The sequence below is a fragment of the Dendropsophus ebraccatus genome, chromosome 14, assembly GCF_027789765.1.
Source record: "Dendropsophus ebraccatus isolate aDenEbr1 chromosome 14, aDenEbr1.pat, whole genome shotgun sequence".
In the NCBI taxonomy this organism is placed as follows: Eukaryota; Metazoa; Chordata; class Amphibia; order Anura; family Hylidae; genus Dendropsophus; species Dendropsophus ebraccatus.
In genome coordinates, this window is record NC_091467.1 from 37,252,735 (window position 1) to 37,265,906 (window position 13,172).

The following is a 13,172-nucleotide window of genomic DNA, read 5'->3' on the forward strand; positions in this document are numbered from 1 at the left end:
CATACAAGGAGAGCCTGGAGCGATTCCACCACTCTCTACTGTACTGCCCTTATATCCAACAGAAAGAGCTGTGCATACTAAATCTACTCTCCAAGTCTAATAAATGCTAAGACAGCCGCATGTGTGGTGCTGTACATCTACTTCATACACCCTGTGCAGAGTTTCACTGATCGTCTGGCATAGGATGGCACTGAGCCAGCAGCTCACAGGTTTCTGGGTGTGTTTGCACTTTCAACATGTAATGGGCGTAGAAGCTGAGGCTGTGACCTGTAGACTACTATATGTTTTATGGGAAAAAGGTGTGAACGCAGACGGTATACTGCACCATAACTATATCCTAATATTACAGCCGCCCACTCGCACTGGACAGTCTTCATTCATGTTAAATTTATACACACAATCGGGGAGATTTATCAAACATGGTGTAAAGTGAAACTGGCTCAGTTGCCCCTAGCAACCAATCAGATTACACCTTTCATTCCTTCCAGACTCTTTGGAGAATATAAGGTAGAATCTGATTGGTTGCTAGCGGCAGCTGAGCCAGTTTCACTTTACACCATGTTTGATTAATCTCCCCCAATGGCTTTAATGTTATAGGGAATATTCATCATTGATAAAGAAAAAGTGTACTCTGCAGCATTTTATCAGGTTTTACAAAGTTACCTATACCAGCCGAGTATCTCTATTCTATAAGGGGCGACTGACAGAGTTTGACATTTATAGACAGATATTTAGCAGGGATTATAAATTGGAAAAAAAAAAAAAAATGACCACCATATCTGATACTACACTGTTCAGGTTTACGTCTGCATCAGATCCTACATGTATTCTGGCAGCAGAAATCTGAGACTGGTCCTTAAAAGGAACCAATCACTATTATAATGCATACTCTGTGTGCCGTCCTCATGGGGGAAATATCTGAGAGAATGCTGTCTTATTCCGGCATGCGTTGCAGGAAGAGAGGCCGAAAACTAGTCATCTGGGCGGTGACTAGTCACGGCTCTCTGCCTGTCAGCATGCTCTGCAGGGATGATTGACAGGTAAAGAGGCTTCTAACTGGTCTATCACTTAGCCAGTTACTTACATTATTCCCAGTCCAAGTATTCCTATGTGTAATTTCAACCTTGTATGTGGCACAGCATCAAATGCTTTGGAAAATTCAAGATATACCACAGGTCAGTCTGACAGGGCCAATTCCTCATAAACTCATGCTGATATGGAGTTATACATTTATTTTTATTAACATTTCATTACCTGTCACCAAAAAAAACCTTTTTGACATGTTAAAAGTTTTCATCAATCAGGGTTTAAGTGTTTAGACCCTGACGATCAGTAGATTGAGAGGGGAGAGGACCGCACTGCCCGCTCCCCACTCTGTGGCAATGTAAAGACACATGCCCCATAGACTTTCATTGCACAGCTTGTCTGATCATGTGCAACAAATGCTTGATGTGCTGTCCGTTTTACTATTCTCTTAATCAACCACTTCAGGAGCTTGGGAAAGCCTCTCTGACAGTTTGCATCGGAAAAGAAAATAATTTTTCTACATTCTGGAAGCATGTATGAAAGGTACCGATGTATGAACGGTACCATGTGTCTCCTTAGTCTAACAGTTGTCTAAAAGTGTCAGCAATTTGGAACCAGAATTGCAGCTAAAGGCCCTATTCCACGGGGGAGCCAACGAGCGCTGTCAGCCTCGTTCCCCACTTGCTGCCGCCGCTATTTGTCTTGTCGGCAGCGAGCTGGTGAGTGGCTGTGGGGAGGCTGCCCAGGTAATCGCTAGATCGTCTGGGCAGCCCATAGAGGATAGTGGCGGTCTGCTGCCACCGCTCCTATTCCACAGAGCGACCGCTATCACAGTCGCTTGTTTTTCAACATATTTGAAAAACAAGCGACACAATGATCAGCCGACATGAACGATGTCAGCTTATCGTTACCTTCTATTCCACGAGACGATTATCGGCTGATAATTGTTCTGTGGAATAGTGCCTTAACAGATAGACTTTATTTAATGGGGTATTCCCATACCAACTAACATTGTTATACTTGTCTGGCTGGTATATATAGCCATAATGTATATTAGAGCTGAGCAAACTTTGAGTAACTTGGGCTCGTCCGATACCCAAACATGCAGCATGCGATCAGTGGCTGCTGCGGAAGTTGGATGCAGCCCTAGGCAGCCTATGGTTGTTTTCCAGGACTCCATAGAGCTGCATCGAACGTCAGCAACCACCGCTAATAAAATGCTGCATGCTCGGGTTTGAACGAACCAACGAACCAAAGCGCGCTTAAAGTCTGCTCAGCTCTAATGTAGATGTATAGAGATATAGGGGCAGATTTAGGTAACCTGCGCCCTTGGCTTATGCCACAGGAAGGGTTCAGATTCTTACCGTAGCCGTAACTTCTAGTCGCCTGATGGGTGGTCTCCTCTCATTCCTAAATTATTATGGTTTACACCAGGAAAAACCAAGCATAAACCTACATCTACTCCGAAGCAGGTGTAGATTGTTGCGTGAGCCTACAGCAGAGGGGGCTAATTTAATAAATCTGCCCCATAGTGTATATATACACTGTACAATATATAAATATGTATGCGACAGATACATGTACACCAGCCAGACCACTGCTTTTAGAAAAGGGAGGAAGTTCACTAAACGAACGTTATAAATATTTAACTTGATGATCCTCGTCAGTATAACTATGTTAGGCGAGATGGGAATAGCCCTATAGTACACAGCAGGCACCAATTTCCCCATACTAGGAGAAAACTTCCTTCCTAATTCAAACTATGGAATAAATAACTGAATCCACTTCACACCTCCAGAAATCTAGTTGTTCTAATACATTTTTCAGGGAAAACATCCAGTCAGACCCCTCTTGGGCGTATTCAATCGACAAACCATCACAATACCATGTGGCAGAGAGTGCCATAGGATCAATACAGTTACAGTAAAGAATCCCAAATTTGGGTTGATGGTGAAACCTTATTTTTCTCTAGACATGGAGGACACCTTAAAGGGGAACTCCAGATAAGAAAAACTTGTTTTCTATTAAAAGTACATTAAAAGTTATATAGATGTGTCTATACATTGTATTACTGTACCTGTACGGTTCTGTCACACTGGTAGCTGATAGAAATCCAGGAAGTAAAAAAAAAATGGCCTATGTGCCAAGTCACTTTGTCTCTTGCTCCTTCTGCTCTCCCCCCCCCCCCCCCCAGGAGACAAATCTTACATGCCTCTGTCTCACATTGTGTGTGTTTGCTGATGATACAAACAGGTGGCAGGGCTTGATGTCACAGGAGGCTTGGCTGGCTAAGGCAATCCCCTGACTGATTCACCATCTCAGACCAGCCAGAAGCAGGTGCAGCACTAATTTTTCTGATTGTAATGGGTGGGGGCTGTGATGGTCACATGAGGGAAAGCATTGCATTCTGGGAAATGTTAAACCAGGAAAGACAGAAACACAATACAGAGCAAAAAAAACAAACAAATGGATTTTTGGTACTTTCAAAACTGGAATAGACAGGTAAGTAATGCGTTATGCTTCTGCAGAAGTTTCATTTTTTTAACCTCTACCTGGAGTTCCCCTTTAAGCCCCTATTACAGGGGGTGATGCAGAGGAGTAAATGAGTGCTGTCAGCGCTCGCCTGTCCCTCATTCCACACTGGCTGCGGGCGTGCATCAGCAGCAAGGGTTTAAGAGTAGGAAGGGGGCGCAGGGAGCTGCCCGAGTGATTGGTACACGGAGCGACGGCAGCAGATCGTTGCTATCTTAAGGCCCCATTACATGAAACAATTATCGCCCGCATTCGGCCGATAATAGTCTTGTGTAATAGAATGCAACGATCAGCCAACATGAACGATATCGGCTTATCGTTGCTCTCATTTGTCTTTCAACATGTTGAAAGACAAACGACTAATATAGCAATGATCTGCTGCAGACGCTCCGCGGATCTGCTATGGACTGCCTGGGCGATCACCTGGGCAGCCCCCCCTGTACCCACCCGCTAGCTGCAGTGCCAGCGAGTGCGGAACGAGGAGCAAAAGAGCGCTGACAGCACTCATTTGCTCCTCTCAGCCGCCCTGTGTAATAGGGGCTTTAGTCGGTTGTCTTTCAACATGTTGAAAGACAACATACAATGATCAGCCAACATCATTCATGAGGGCTGATAGTTGTCTTGTTAGGGTATAAACCCACACACCGTATATGCAGCGTATTTACTGCTGCGATACGCAGCAAACTCGCAGCAAAATCGCAGTAGATTAGATCTAAATAACTGAACACAGCATCAAATCTGTACCAACAAATCTGCTGCGTATTTGTTGCATATCTGCTGCATATACGGTGTGTGGGTTTATACCCTTAGGATGGTATTACACGGGCCAATGGGAGCCCGATAATACCAGTAAACGAGCACCGATCTGCTAGAACAGCGCTGGTTTGCTGGGCCGATAATCGTTTAACAAGGGCTGCAAGGACATAGTTACCGATGTCCTTGCAGCCCTTGCTTAAACTATATACTTTACCTATCCACGCTGCAGGGCTGCTCCTGCGGTCCGCTTTTCCTCAGGTTCCGCCCGCTCTAGCGACAGTTGACAGGCCGCTCAATCACAGACTGGGACCGCCGCAGCCTGTGATTGGCTGAGTGGCCTGTCAGCTGACAGGCCGCTCTGAAGCTAAAGCGCGCGGAACCCGGGGAGAAGCGGACCGCAGGAGCGTGGATAGATAATGTATATCGTCAGTCGCAGGCCGCGCACCGCTATTACACATAGCGATGCGCGGTCTGTGTCCGACAAATATAGGTTCTAACCTATATCAACGATCAGCCGATGATAGTTGTCATCGGCTGATCGTTGTATTGATTACACAGTGATAATTGCCCAAATCGGGACAATTCGGGCGATTATCGTTCCGTGTAATAGTACCCTTACACAAGATGATTACCTGACGGATATGGCCGATAACTGTTTAGTGTAATAGGGCCTTTAGTTTTGCAATCCACCCACTCTTGTTAATAACTTGCATTGCCTCCTCAGTTCCCTCTTCATTTCAGCCTTATCCTTTTTGTATACAGGTGCATAACATTGTACACAATATTCCATGGGTACTTATAACCTATATGCCTCATATGTCCTAGGGGCAGTTCCGCTGATAGAGAAGGATCTGGGTGTACTCGTAGATAATAGATTACAGAGCAGCACACAATGTCAGCCAGCTGCTTCTAATGGTGAGTTTACACAGAGAGATTTATCTGACCAATTTTGGAAGCCAAAGCCAGGAATGGATTTTAAAAAAAGGAGGAATCTCAGTCTTTCCTTTATGGCCTGTTCTGTTTATAGTCTGTTCCTGGTTTTGGCTTCAAAAATCTGTCAGATAAATCTGTCTGTGTAAACGCAGCATAAGGCAAGCAGGATATTGTCATGCATTAACAATTATTCACTAAATACCACACATAAGGCCCCGTTCCCACTGAGCAAAGCTAGCGGAATTCCGCGACGGAATTGTCCGCCGCGGAATGCCGTTAGCCTCCCGCTCATAATGGGACTCTATGGGAGGCGCGCGCTGCTGCTCTATACGCGCTGAAGAATGAACATGTTCATTCTTCAGCGCGGACAGGGCAGGAGCGCGCGCCTCCCATAGAGTCCCATTATGAGCGGGAGGCTAACGGCATTCCGCGGCGGACAATTCCGTTGCGGAATTCCGCTAGCTTTGCTCAGTGGGAACGGAGCCTTACAAAGTTATACAATGAATGGCCCCCTTCCCTGTGTTCCCCCACCACCACCCGCGCTAGACCCGGAAGTGTAGTGCTCTATACTCAACTGATTAGTGTCGACATCCGTCCGCCATCTTGGGACAATGATGTCATCTTCGGGAGGCTGGACAAACAGCTCCAGCCATCCCTCATGACGGCCCCCCTCTGCCGCATCATCAGCTGCTCAGCTGCGATATGCTGAGCATAACTGTGCTCAGCCAATCGCGGCTGAGCAGCTGATAACACCGCAGGGGGGGGGCGCGGCATGAAGGAGGGCTGGTGCGGTCCAGCTGGCCTCCCGAAGATGACATCATTGTCCCAAGATGGCGAACGGGGGTCGACACGAATCAGTATAGTGCATCACACTTCCGGGTCTAGCGTGGGTCGGTGGGTTGGGGGGGGGGGGGTGGAACATAGTTGTATAACTTTATAATGTGTGTTATTTAGTGAATAATTGTTTAGCGCCGCACTACCCCTTTAAAACAGGCATGGATTCTGGGGACAGGGATATAATATTACCGCTTTATAAAGTTTTGGTGCGGCCTTGTCTGTAGTATGGTGTCCAGTTTTGGTACCCGATTCATAGAAAGGATGTTTTTCTCCTCTTCTTGGATTCATAGAAAGGATGTTATAGAGCTGGAAAGGGTACAAAGACGGGCAACTAAACTAATAAGGGGAATGGAGAATCTTAGTCTGAGGAAAGATAAAGAGAATTTAATCTCGAGAAGAGACATAATTAATTAATTTATTTAAATATATAAATAGCCCCTACAAGAAATATGGGGAATAGATCTTCTAAGGTTGATGGACATGTGTCTTTTTTCAACCATACTAACTATGTAACTATCTGTAGTCTGACTAGTGATTTGTATAGACGTATACAATCTCAATCACTTCTAAGTATTAGAATAAAGGTTTGGTACAGCTTTCTGTGTGATGGTTCTAACATAAAAAAAATCACAGACGGCTGATGCATATGTCAAGTGTCTGCACGTGGAGATTCCACAGACCCATACAATAGATATGTAGGTTTTCTGTGTGCCACCATATGGTGTTATTGTGAGGCATCATTCTTTCTACAAAAAGCTATACTGCTAGAGGAGAATACTTCTGTAAACCCCACATTTTTATTCTTATGGAGAACAAACAAATCTGGAGACTCACAGAGGTAGAGACAAGAGCTCAGACATCAGGACCTGCCCTTCTCTAAATATATAAAAGTGTATGAGTCAAGAATACACACAGGAAACCCCCAGGCTGGGCTCACACTGCATTCATATTTACTTTTAGCATAGACATTTTATATTTTTCAAGAGGATAACAATGTATACTTAATGCATGCTGTGGTATGCCATACAGCAGGATCTGTTTCCCTACCCACTGACAAGGATCAGAACATACTTTTTTCGCTGTATACAATAACGCAGCCTACTAAGCTTTTGCATATAAAATTATTAAGCATAAAGAAATAGAAATGAAAAATACAAAGCACGGTGTTAACCACTTACAAGGAGGAGTATGGAAAACCTGACCACAAAAAAGCCCTTTATCCAGTAATATAAGGTATTTTTTGTGTGTAAATCTGTAAACCGAACCTTCGCAAAAGTATCAAGAGGAAGAAAAGATGTGTCTGAACAAAAAAAAAGAAAAAAAGAAAATGTGGGGCCTTGGGACAGGACAGAGGGGCCAGAATAACAAGCAGATGATTCAGAAAGACCATGTGGGATTTATGACTCCTAGCAGATAAATGTCTACAACACACAATGGAAAGTCAATACCATAAAATGAAGGGGAAGTGCACAGACAGCCCGGTCACTGGAGAAGAGCCTGTGCTGCCAGTGATTTTCCCAGTCCGTGATTGTGGTCCAAGAGCTACCTCCGTGATCCGTGCAAAACAGTCCGTTTTGTATCCGTGTCCGTTTTTTTCACGGATCTGTCTTACAGCATTTTAAATGACATTGATTACATCACATCCGCGTTTTTCACGGATGAACACGGATGTTACATCCGTGTACGTCCGTGAAAAACACGTATCTCATTGATTTCTATGGGGAATCCTTTCCGTGCATACGTTCCGAGTAATGACATGTCCTATTTTTTAACGGAACGGGTCACGGATCCGTGAAATCACAGAACATCTGAATAGCCCCATAGAAAGCAATGGGCTGTAAAATTGTCCGTGCGCACGGACAACTTCCCGGAACGTGTGAATGCAGCCTTAAGGCCCTAATACACCGAGTGATTATCGGCCATATTCCGCAGATAATAGTTTGGTGCAATAGCTCCTGTTAAAAGGCAACGATTAGCTAACATGCACGATTGGCCGATCCTTGTCTTTCAACATGATGAGAGATTTTTGAACGATAACGATGGTCTTCTGGTTGATGTTCCGTGTAATAGGAGTGTCAGCAGCAGACCGTCGCTATCTTCTATGGGCTCTCCGAATGATTTAAAGATTATCTGGGGAACCCCTCCAGCAGCCCCCCCATTCTGACCAGCTTGCTGTCGGTGTGTTGGCGCTTGCTTGCTTCTTGCTATCAGCCCATGTAATAGGGGTATTAGGGTGGGCTCAAACGTACTGGAATCACAGAGGATTTCACGCTGCAATTCCCCATACTGTCAGTTTAAATAGGTTTACATAAGGTCTGGTCTCCATGGTATAACTGCGCCCATGTAGCAGACTTGTCTTATTACATTATGTCTTAATATGTCAATTGGTTTTTATTTTTGTTGGGTATTCTGCACTATAGTTGTTTGTTCAGTCAGACTGCGTTCTGCTACCACGTTTTTGCATTTCTCTACTTTACCGCCCGAATATATAATATAGGCCATTATGCTATGTATGATGCAATCTCATGCAAATTAAAGGGGATATCCAGCACTACAAAAACATGGCCACTTTTCCCCCTACTGTTGTCTTCAGTTCAGGTGCAGTTTGTAATTAAGCTCCATTTACTTCAGTGGAACGGAGTTTCAAAACTCCACCCAAACTGGAGACAACAGTAGGGGGAAAGTGGCCATGTTTCTGTAGTGCTGGATAACCCCTTTAATAAACTTATATGTTTAATAAACTGATATGCTCTTCTAGCACTAAGTGAGCTGAAACATTGGAAGGAGCTGAAGTAGCTATACAATGCTGGCCACAAGAGTGATTGACAATGGCTCCTGGCCCAGCCAATTACTGTGCCGTATTTAACTGTATGCACTCCTGATTAGAAACGCGTACAGTTAAAGAGCAGTCAACACCTGGTGGCACTTGACTTGACTTGGCGCTATCATGCAATACATGTGGCATTCCAGATGTTCTTCTGGAGCTCTCTGGAATTCTGGATGCCCCTATAAGGTTTTGTGAGGTATTCATGCCAGAATTCCGGACAAATATATGACATGTCCTACATTTTCCAGAGTCATTTTATAGCATGGACAACCTTGAAGAAAAATCCTAACGGGATTTGTGGCCAATGGGTCCGAAAATGAATTCAAATTTTCTGATCTGGATACATTTACCAGACATGTGAAGGGGGCCTAAGCTGAGACTTCCTGTTCTGTCTGTGATTATAAGAAGGAGGCTGCCAGAAACTGATCTGCACAAGAAAACTGGATCTATATCAATTCTGCTCTTAAACAGGATAGAAAAAAGAACAAGCAACAAGGAACCAGAGTGCAGAACTTGGCTCTTTCCGGTGGCTCCATAGAAAAATAATAGAGCCACGTTCGCATGCTGTGGCTGTATTTAAAACAAAGGAGCCAATCTGGAGATCGACGAGGGGTACAGAGGTGGGACCCCCTGTGATCTTTTTCTTGTCCATCATTCACAGGATAGGGGACAAGTTAGTTTAAGGCTAAGTTCACACTGCGTATGATTCCGGACGCATTTCGCACGCCGCCGTACATGTGCGGCTGAAACTATGGGCGTGGGAAAAATAGACATGCGGCCGGATGCGTACGAACCGCGAACATACACCCGTAGTACAGTTATGCTTCCCTAGCTTGTTTCGAAGTGATCTGAGGCAGGTCATTTACTTTGAAATCTTCGCCCAGCCCCGTAAACCACACAGAACCTTTTGGATCGAAAAATCTAGTTCAATTTGGCTGAAATAAGTACTCCGTAGGGAACCGCATGGAAATCCACGGCCGTGAGTTTCAACGTTTCCGTCCTCAAACAATGGTCTTTTTCATGTATACGATCCGGCCATAAGCTCATACGTAGTGTGCATTGTGCGGGCGTATATCGTATACTTTCAAGCGAACGCATCAACCTCAAAACTACATGCGTATATTCGCGGTTCGCACTACGGCCGGAATCATATGCAGTGTGAACATAGCCTAAAGGTGGAAAACCTTTTAACCCCTTAAAGCGACTCTGTGCCCACAATCTGACCCCCCCCCCCCCCACCCAAACCGCTTGTACCTTTGGATAGCTGCTTTTAATCCAAGATCTGTCCTGGGGTCCGTTCGGCAGGTGATGCAGTTATTGTCCTAAAATAATTATTTTAAACTTGCAGCCGGGTGCCCTACGGGAGTATCTGTGCACTAACTTTGCACCACCCCTCCGTCCCTCCTCCCCACCCGCTCCATCATTAGGAATGCCACTGAAACATTTTCTTCTGTCTGAACATTGCACGGGTGCCTTAACGATCCAGCCCATGTGCCAGGCTGACACAGCTGACGAATAGGAGGCAATCTGCCTGGAGCATTTCTAATAAGGAGGGTGGAGAGGAGGGACAGAGGGTGCGCCAGCCTAATGCATACACAATCTAGGCCACACCTGTTGGGCATGGGGCTGCCAGTTTAAAAGTTGTTTTTTAAGACAATAACTACATCACCTGCACAATAGACCCCAGGACAAATCTTGGATTAAAGGGAACCTGTCACCCCCCGTGCCGGGGTGACAGGCTCCCGACCCCCCGTTAGAGCCCCCTATACTCACCTAATCCCGCCGGGTCCCGCTTCTGGAGGTGGTCGGGTGATGAAGATCTCAGCCGCTGCAGCCCGGCGCGCGCGCTGAGAGATGAGTCCAACGCTCATAGAGAATGACGGAGCGCTGGACTCTCCTGTCATTCTCTATGGGTGTTGGACTCATCTCTCAGCGCGCGCTTCCCTTTAAAAGCAGCTATCCGAAGGTACAAGCGGTTTGGGGGGGGGGGGCAGATTGTGGGTACAGTTGCTTTAAGGACTGGGCCAATTGTCACTTTTGGGTTTTCGTTTTCTTTCCTTCATCCAAATCTGGCCCGTGGTGCCATTATTTTTGGCCCGCCAGGCAATTCAGAGTTTGAATTACATCTGGCCCGCCATGGCCATACAATATAAAAGACTACTGGGGAGGACTGGATACTATATGAGACTATTGGGAAGGGCTGGCTACTATATAAAAGAGACTATGAGGGAGGGCTGGCTACTATATAAGAGACTATGGGGGGGGAGGGCTGGCTACTATATAAGAGACTACTGGGGGGGAGGGCTGGCTACTATATAAGAGACTACTGGGGGGAGGGCTGGCTACTATATAAGAGACTACTGGGGAGGGCTGGCTACTATATAAGAGACTACTGGGGAGGGCTGGCTACTATATGAGACTACTGGGGAGGACTGGCTACTATATGAGACTACTGGGGAGGGCTGGCTACTATATGAGACTACTGGGGAGGGTTGGCTACTATATGAGACTACTGGGGAGGGCTGGCTACTATATGAGACTACTGGGGAGGGCTGGCTACTATATGAGACTACTGGGGAGGACTGGCTACTATATGAGACTACTGGGGAGTACTGGCTACTATAAAAGAGACTATGGGGAGGGATGGCTACTATATAAGACTATTGGGGGCTGGCTACTATATAAGAGACTATGGGGGAGGGATGGCTACTATTTGGGCACTATTGGGAGGGCTGGCTAATATGTGGGACAATTTTGGTTGGGTCGGCTACTGCATGGGACAATATTGCGGGGTTGGCTATTACATGGGTTGAAGTTTAATCATGGCATTGCAATATATCATGTCATTTATCATAGTGCACAGCACTGAGAGACGCACGCCACTGATAGTGGCAGGAATGCCGCACGCTGCTCTGGACCACCGCATTTGTGCTTCGATAATTATCAAGGTTGGCCCGCGACTTTGTCCAATTTTTTTATTTTGGCCCACTGTGTATTTGAGTTTTACACCCCTGTTCTAAGACCTATAACTCTTATTTTTCCAGATACAGGGCCATGTGAGGGCTTGTTTTTTTCACAAGCAGGTGTACTTTGTGATGGCATCTTTCAATCTGCCATACAATGAATGACAGAACCCCCAAAATATCATTTATGGGGTGAATTTGAGTCAAAAAATGCGATTCCACAAATTTTTGGGTGGCTTCCATGTTTAGGTACAGTAATTCACTTTACGGTAAAACTGAAATTTTTCTTTATTCTATAGGTCAGTCTGAACACAGCAATATGCATGTCTACTAGGTTTTATAATGTCTTACTATTTTTATTAGCAATAAAACTTTTGCAAATAGGCATATTTAAAATGCCCCGATTGTAACTCCTATAGCGCTTTTATTTTTTCACCTACAGGGTCATATGGGACATAATTTTTTGCGCCATGATCTCTACCTTTTATTAGTAACAATTTTTTCTAAATCAAACATATTGATCGGTTTTTATAAAAATTTTTTATACATAAAATGTCAAAAAAGCTAATCTCTGTGGTTTTTACAGCTATTTGTTTACGCCGTTCACCTTAGGGGACTTTTACATTGATACATTACATTGCATGCACTGATCCCTGCTATGCCATAGCATAGCAGGAATTGGTGTCATCTGCGATCTTCTGATAGAGCCTGCCTGTGGCAGACTGTATCAGAAGATTAAAAATCTGACTGCACAGAGGAAGGTAAGGGACCTCCAGCAGTAAAGCAATGCGATCGGGACCCCTGCAGGCATGCTACGGGGGTCCCGATCGGTAAGTGACAGGAGATGCCCCTGTCACTTACACAATCGCAGTGTTTAAGGGGTTAATGGCAGGGGACCGCGGCTGCCCGCCTTTAAGGGTGAGGGCCTGGCTGCAGATAGAGCTATAGAGCGAGGACCCCGGAAGGGCGTACATTTACGCCCTCCTGCATTAAAGCGACTCTGTACCCACAATCTGCCCCCCCCCCCCCAAACCACTTGTACCTTCAGATAGCTGCTTTTAATCCAAGATCAGTCCTGGGGTCCGTTCGGCAGGTAATGCAGTTATTGTCCTAAAAAAATACTTTTAAACTTGAAGCCCCGTGGAGTGCCTGTGCCCTAACTTTGCACAACCTCTCTGTCCCTCCTCCCCGCCCTCCTCATCATTAGGAATGCTCCAGGCAGATTGCCTCCTATTCCCCATGTGTCAGCCCGGCACATGGGCTGGCTCGTTAAGGCACCTGTGCAGTGTTCAGCATGG

General features: G+C 45.5%; 1 protein-coding gene across 4 annotated transcripts in view; it reads right to left on the reverse strand.

Annotated features, from left to right (window-relative positions):
- Positions 1–13,172, reverse strand: part of LLGL2 (LLGL scribble cell polarity complex component 2) — a 79,012-nt gene that overhangs the window by 50,088 nt on the left and 15,752 nt on the right. The window contains exon 1 of one of the 4 annotated variants that reach the window (XM_069951528.1): positions 3,104–3,122. The exons of the other annotated variants lie outside the window; for them this stretch is intronic. The gene's annotated coding sequence lies outside the window, so the exon portion shown is untranslated. Of the gene's footprint in view, positions 1–3,103; positions 3,123–13,172 lie in introns of those variants that run through there. 4 annotated transcript variants of the gene reach the window in all.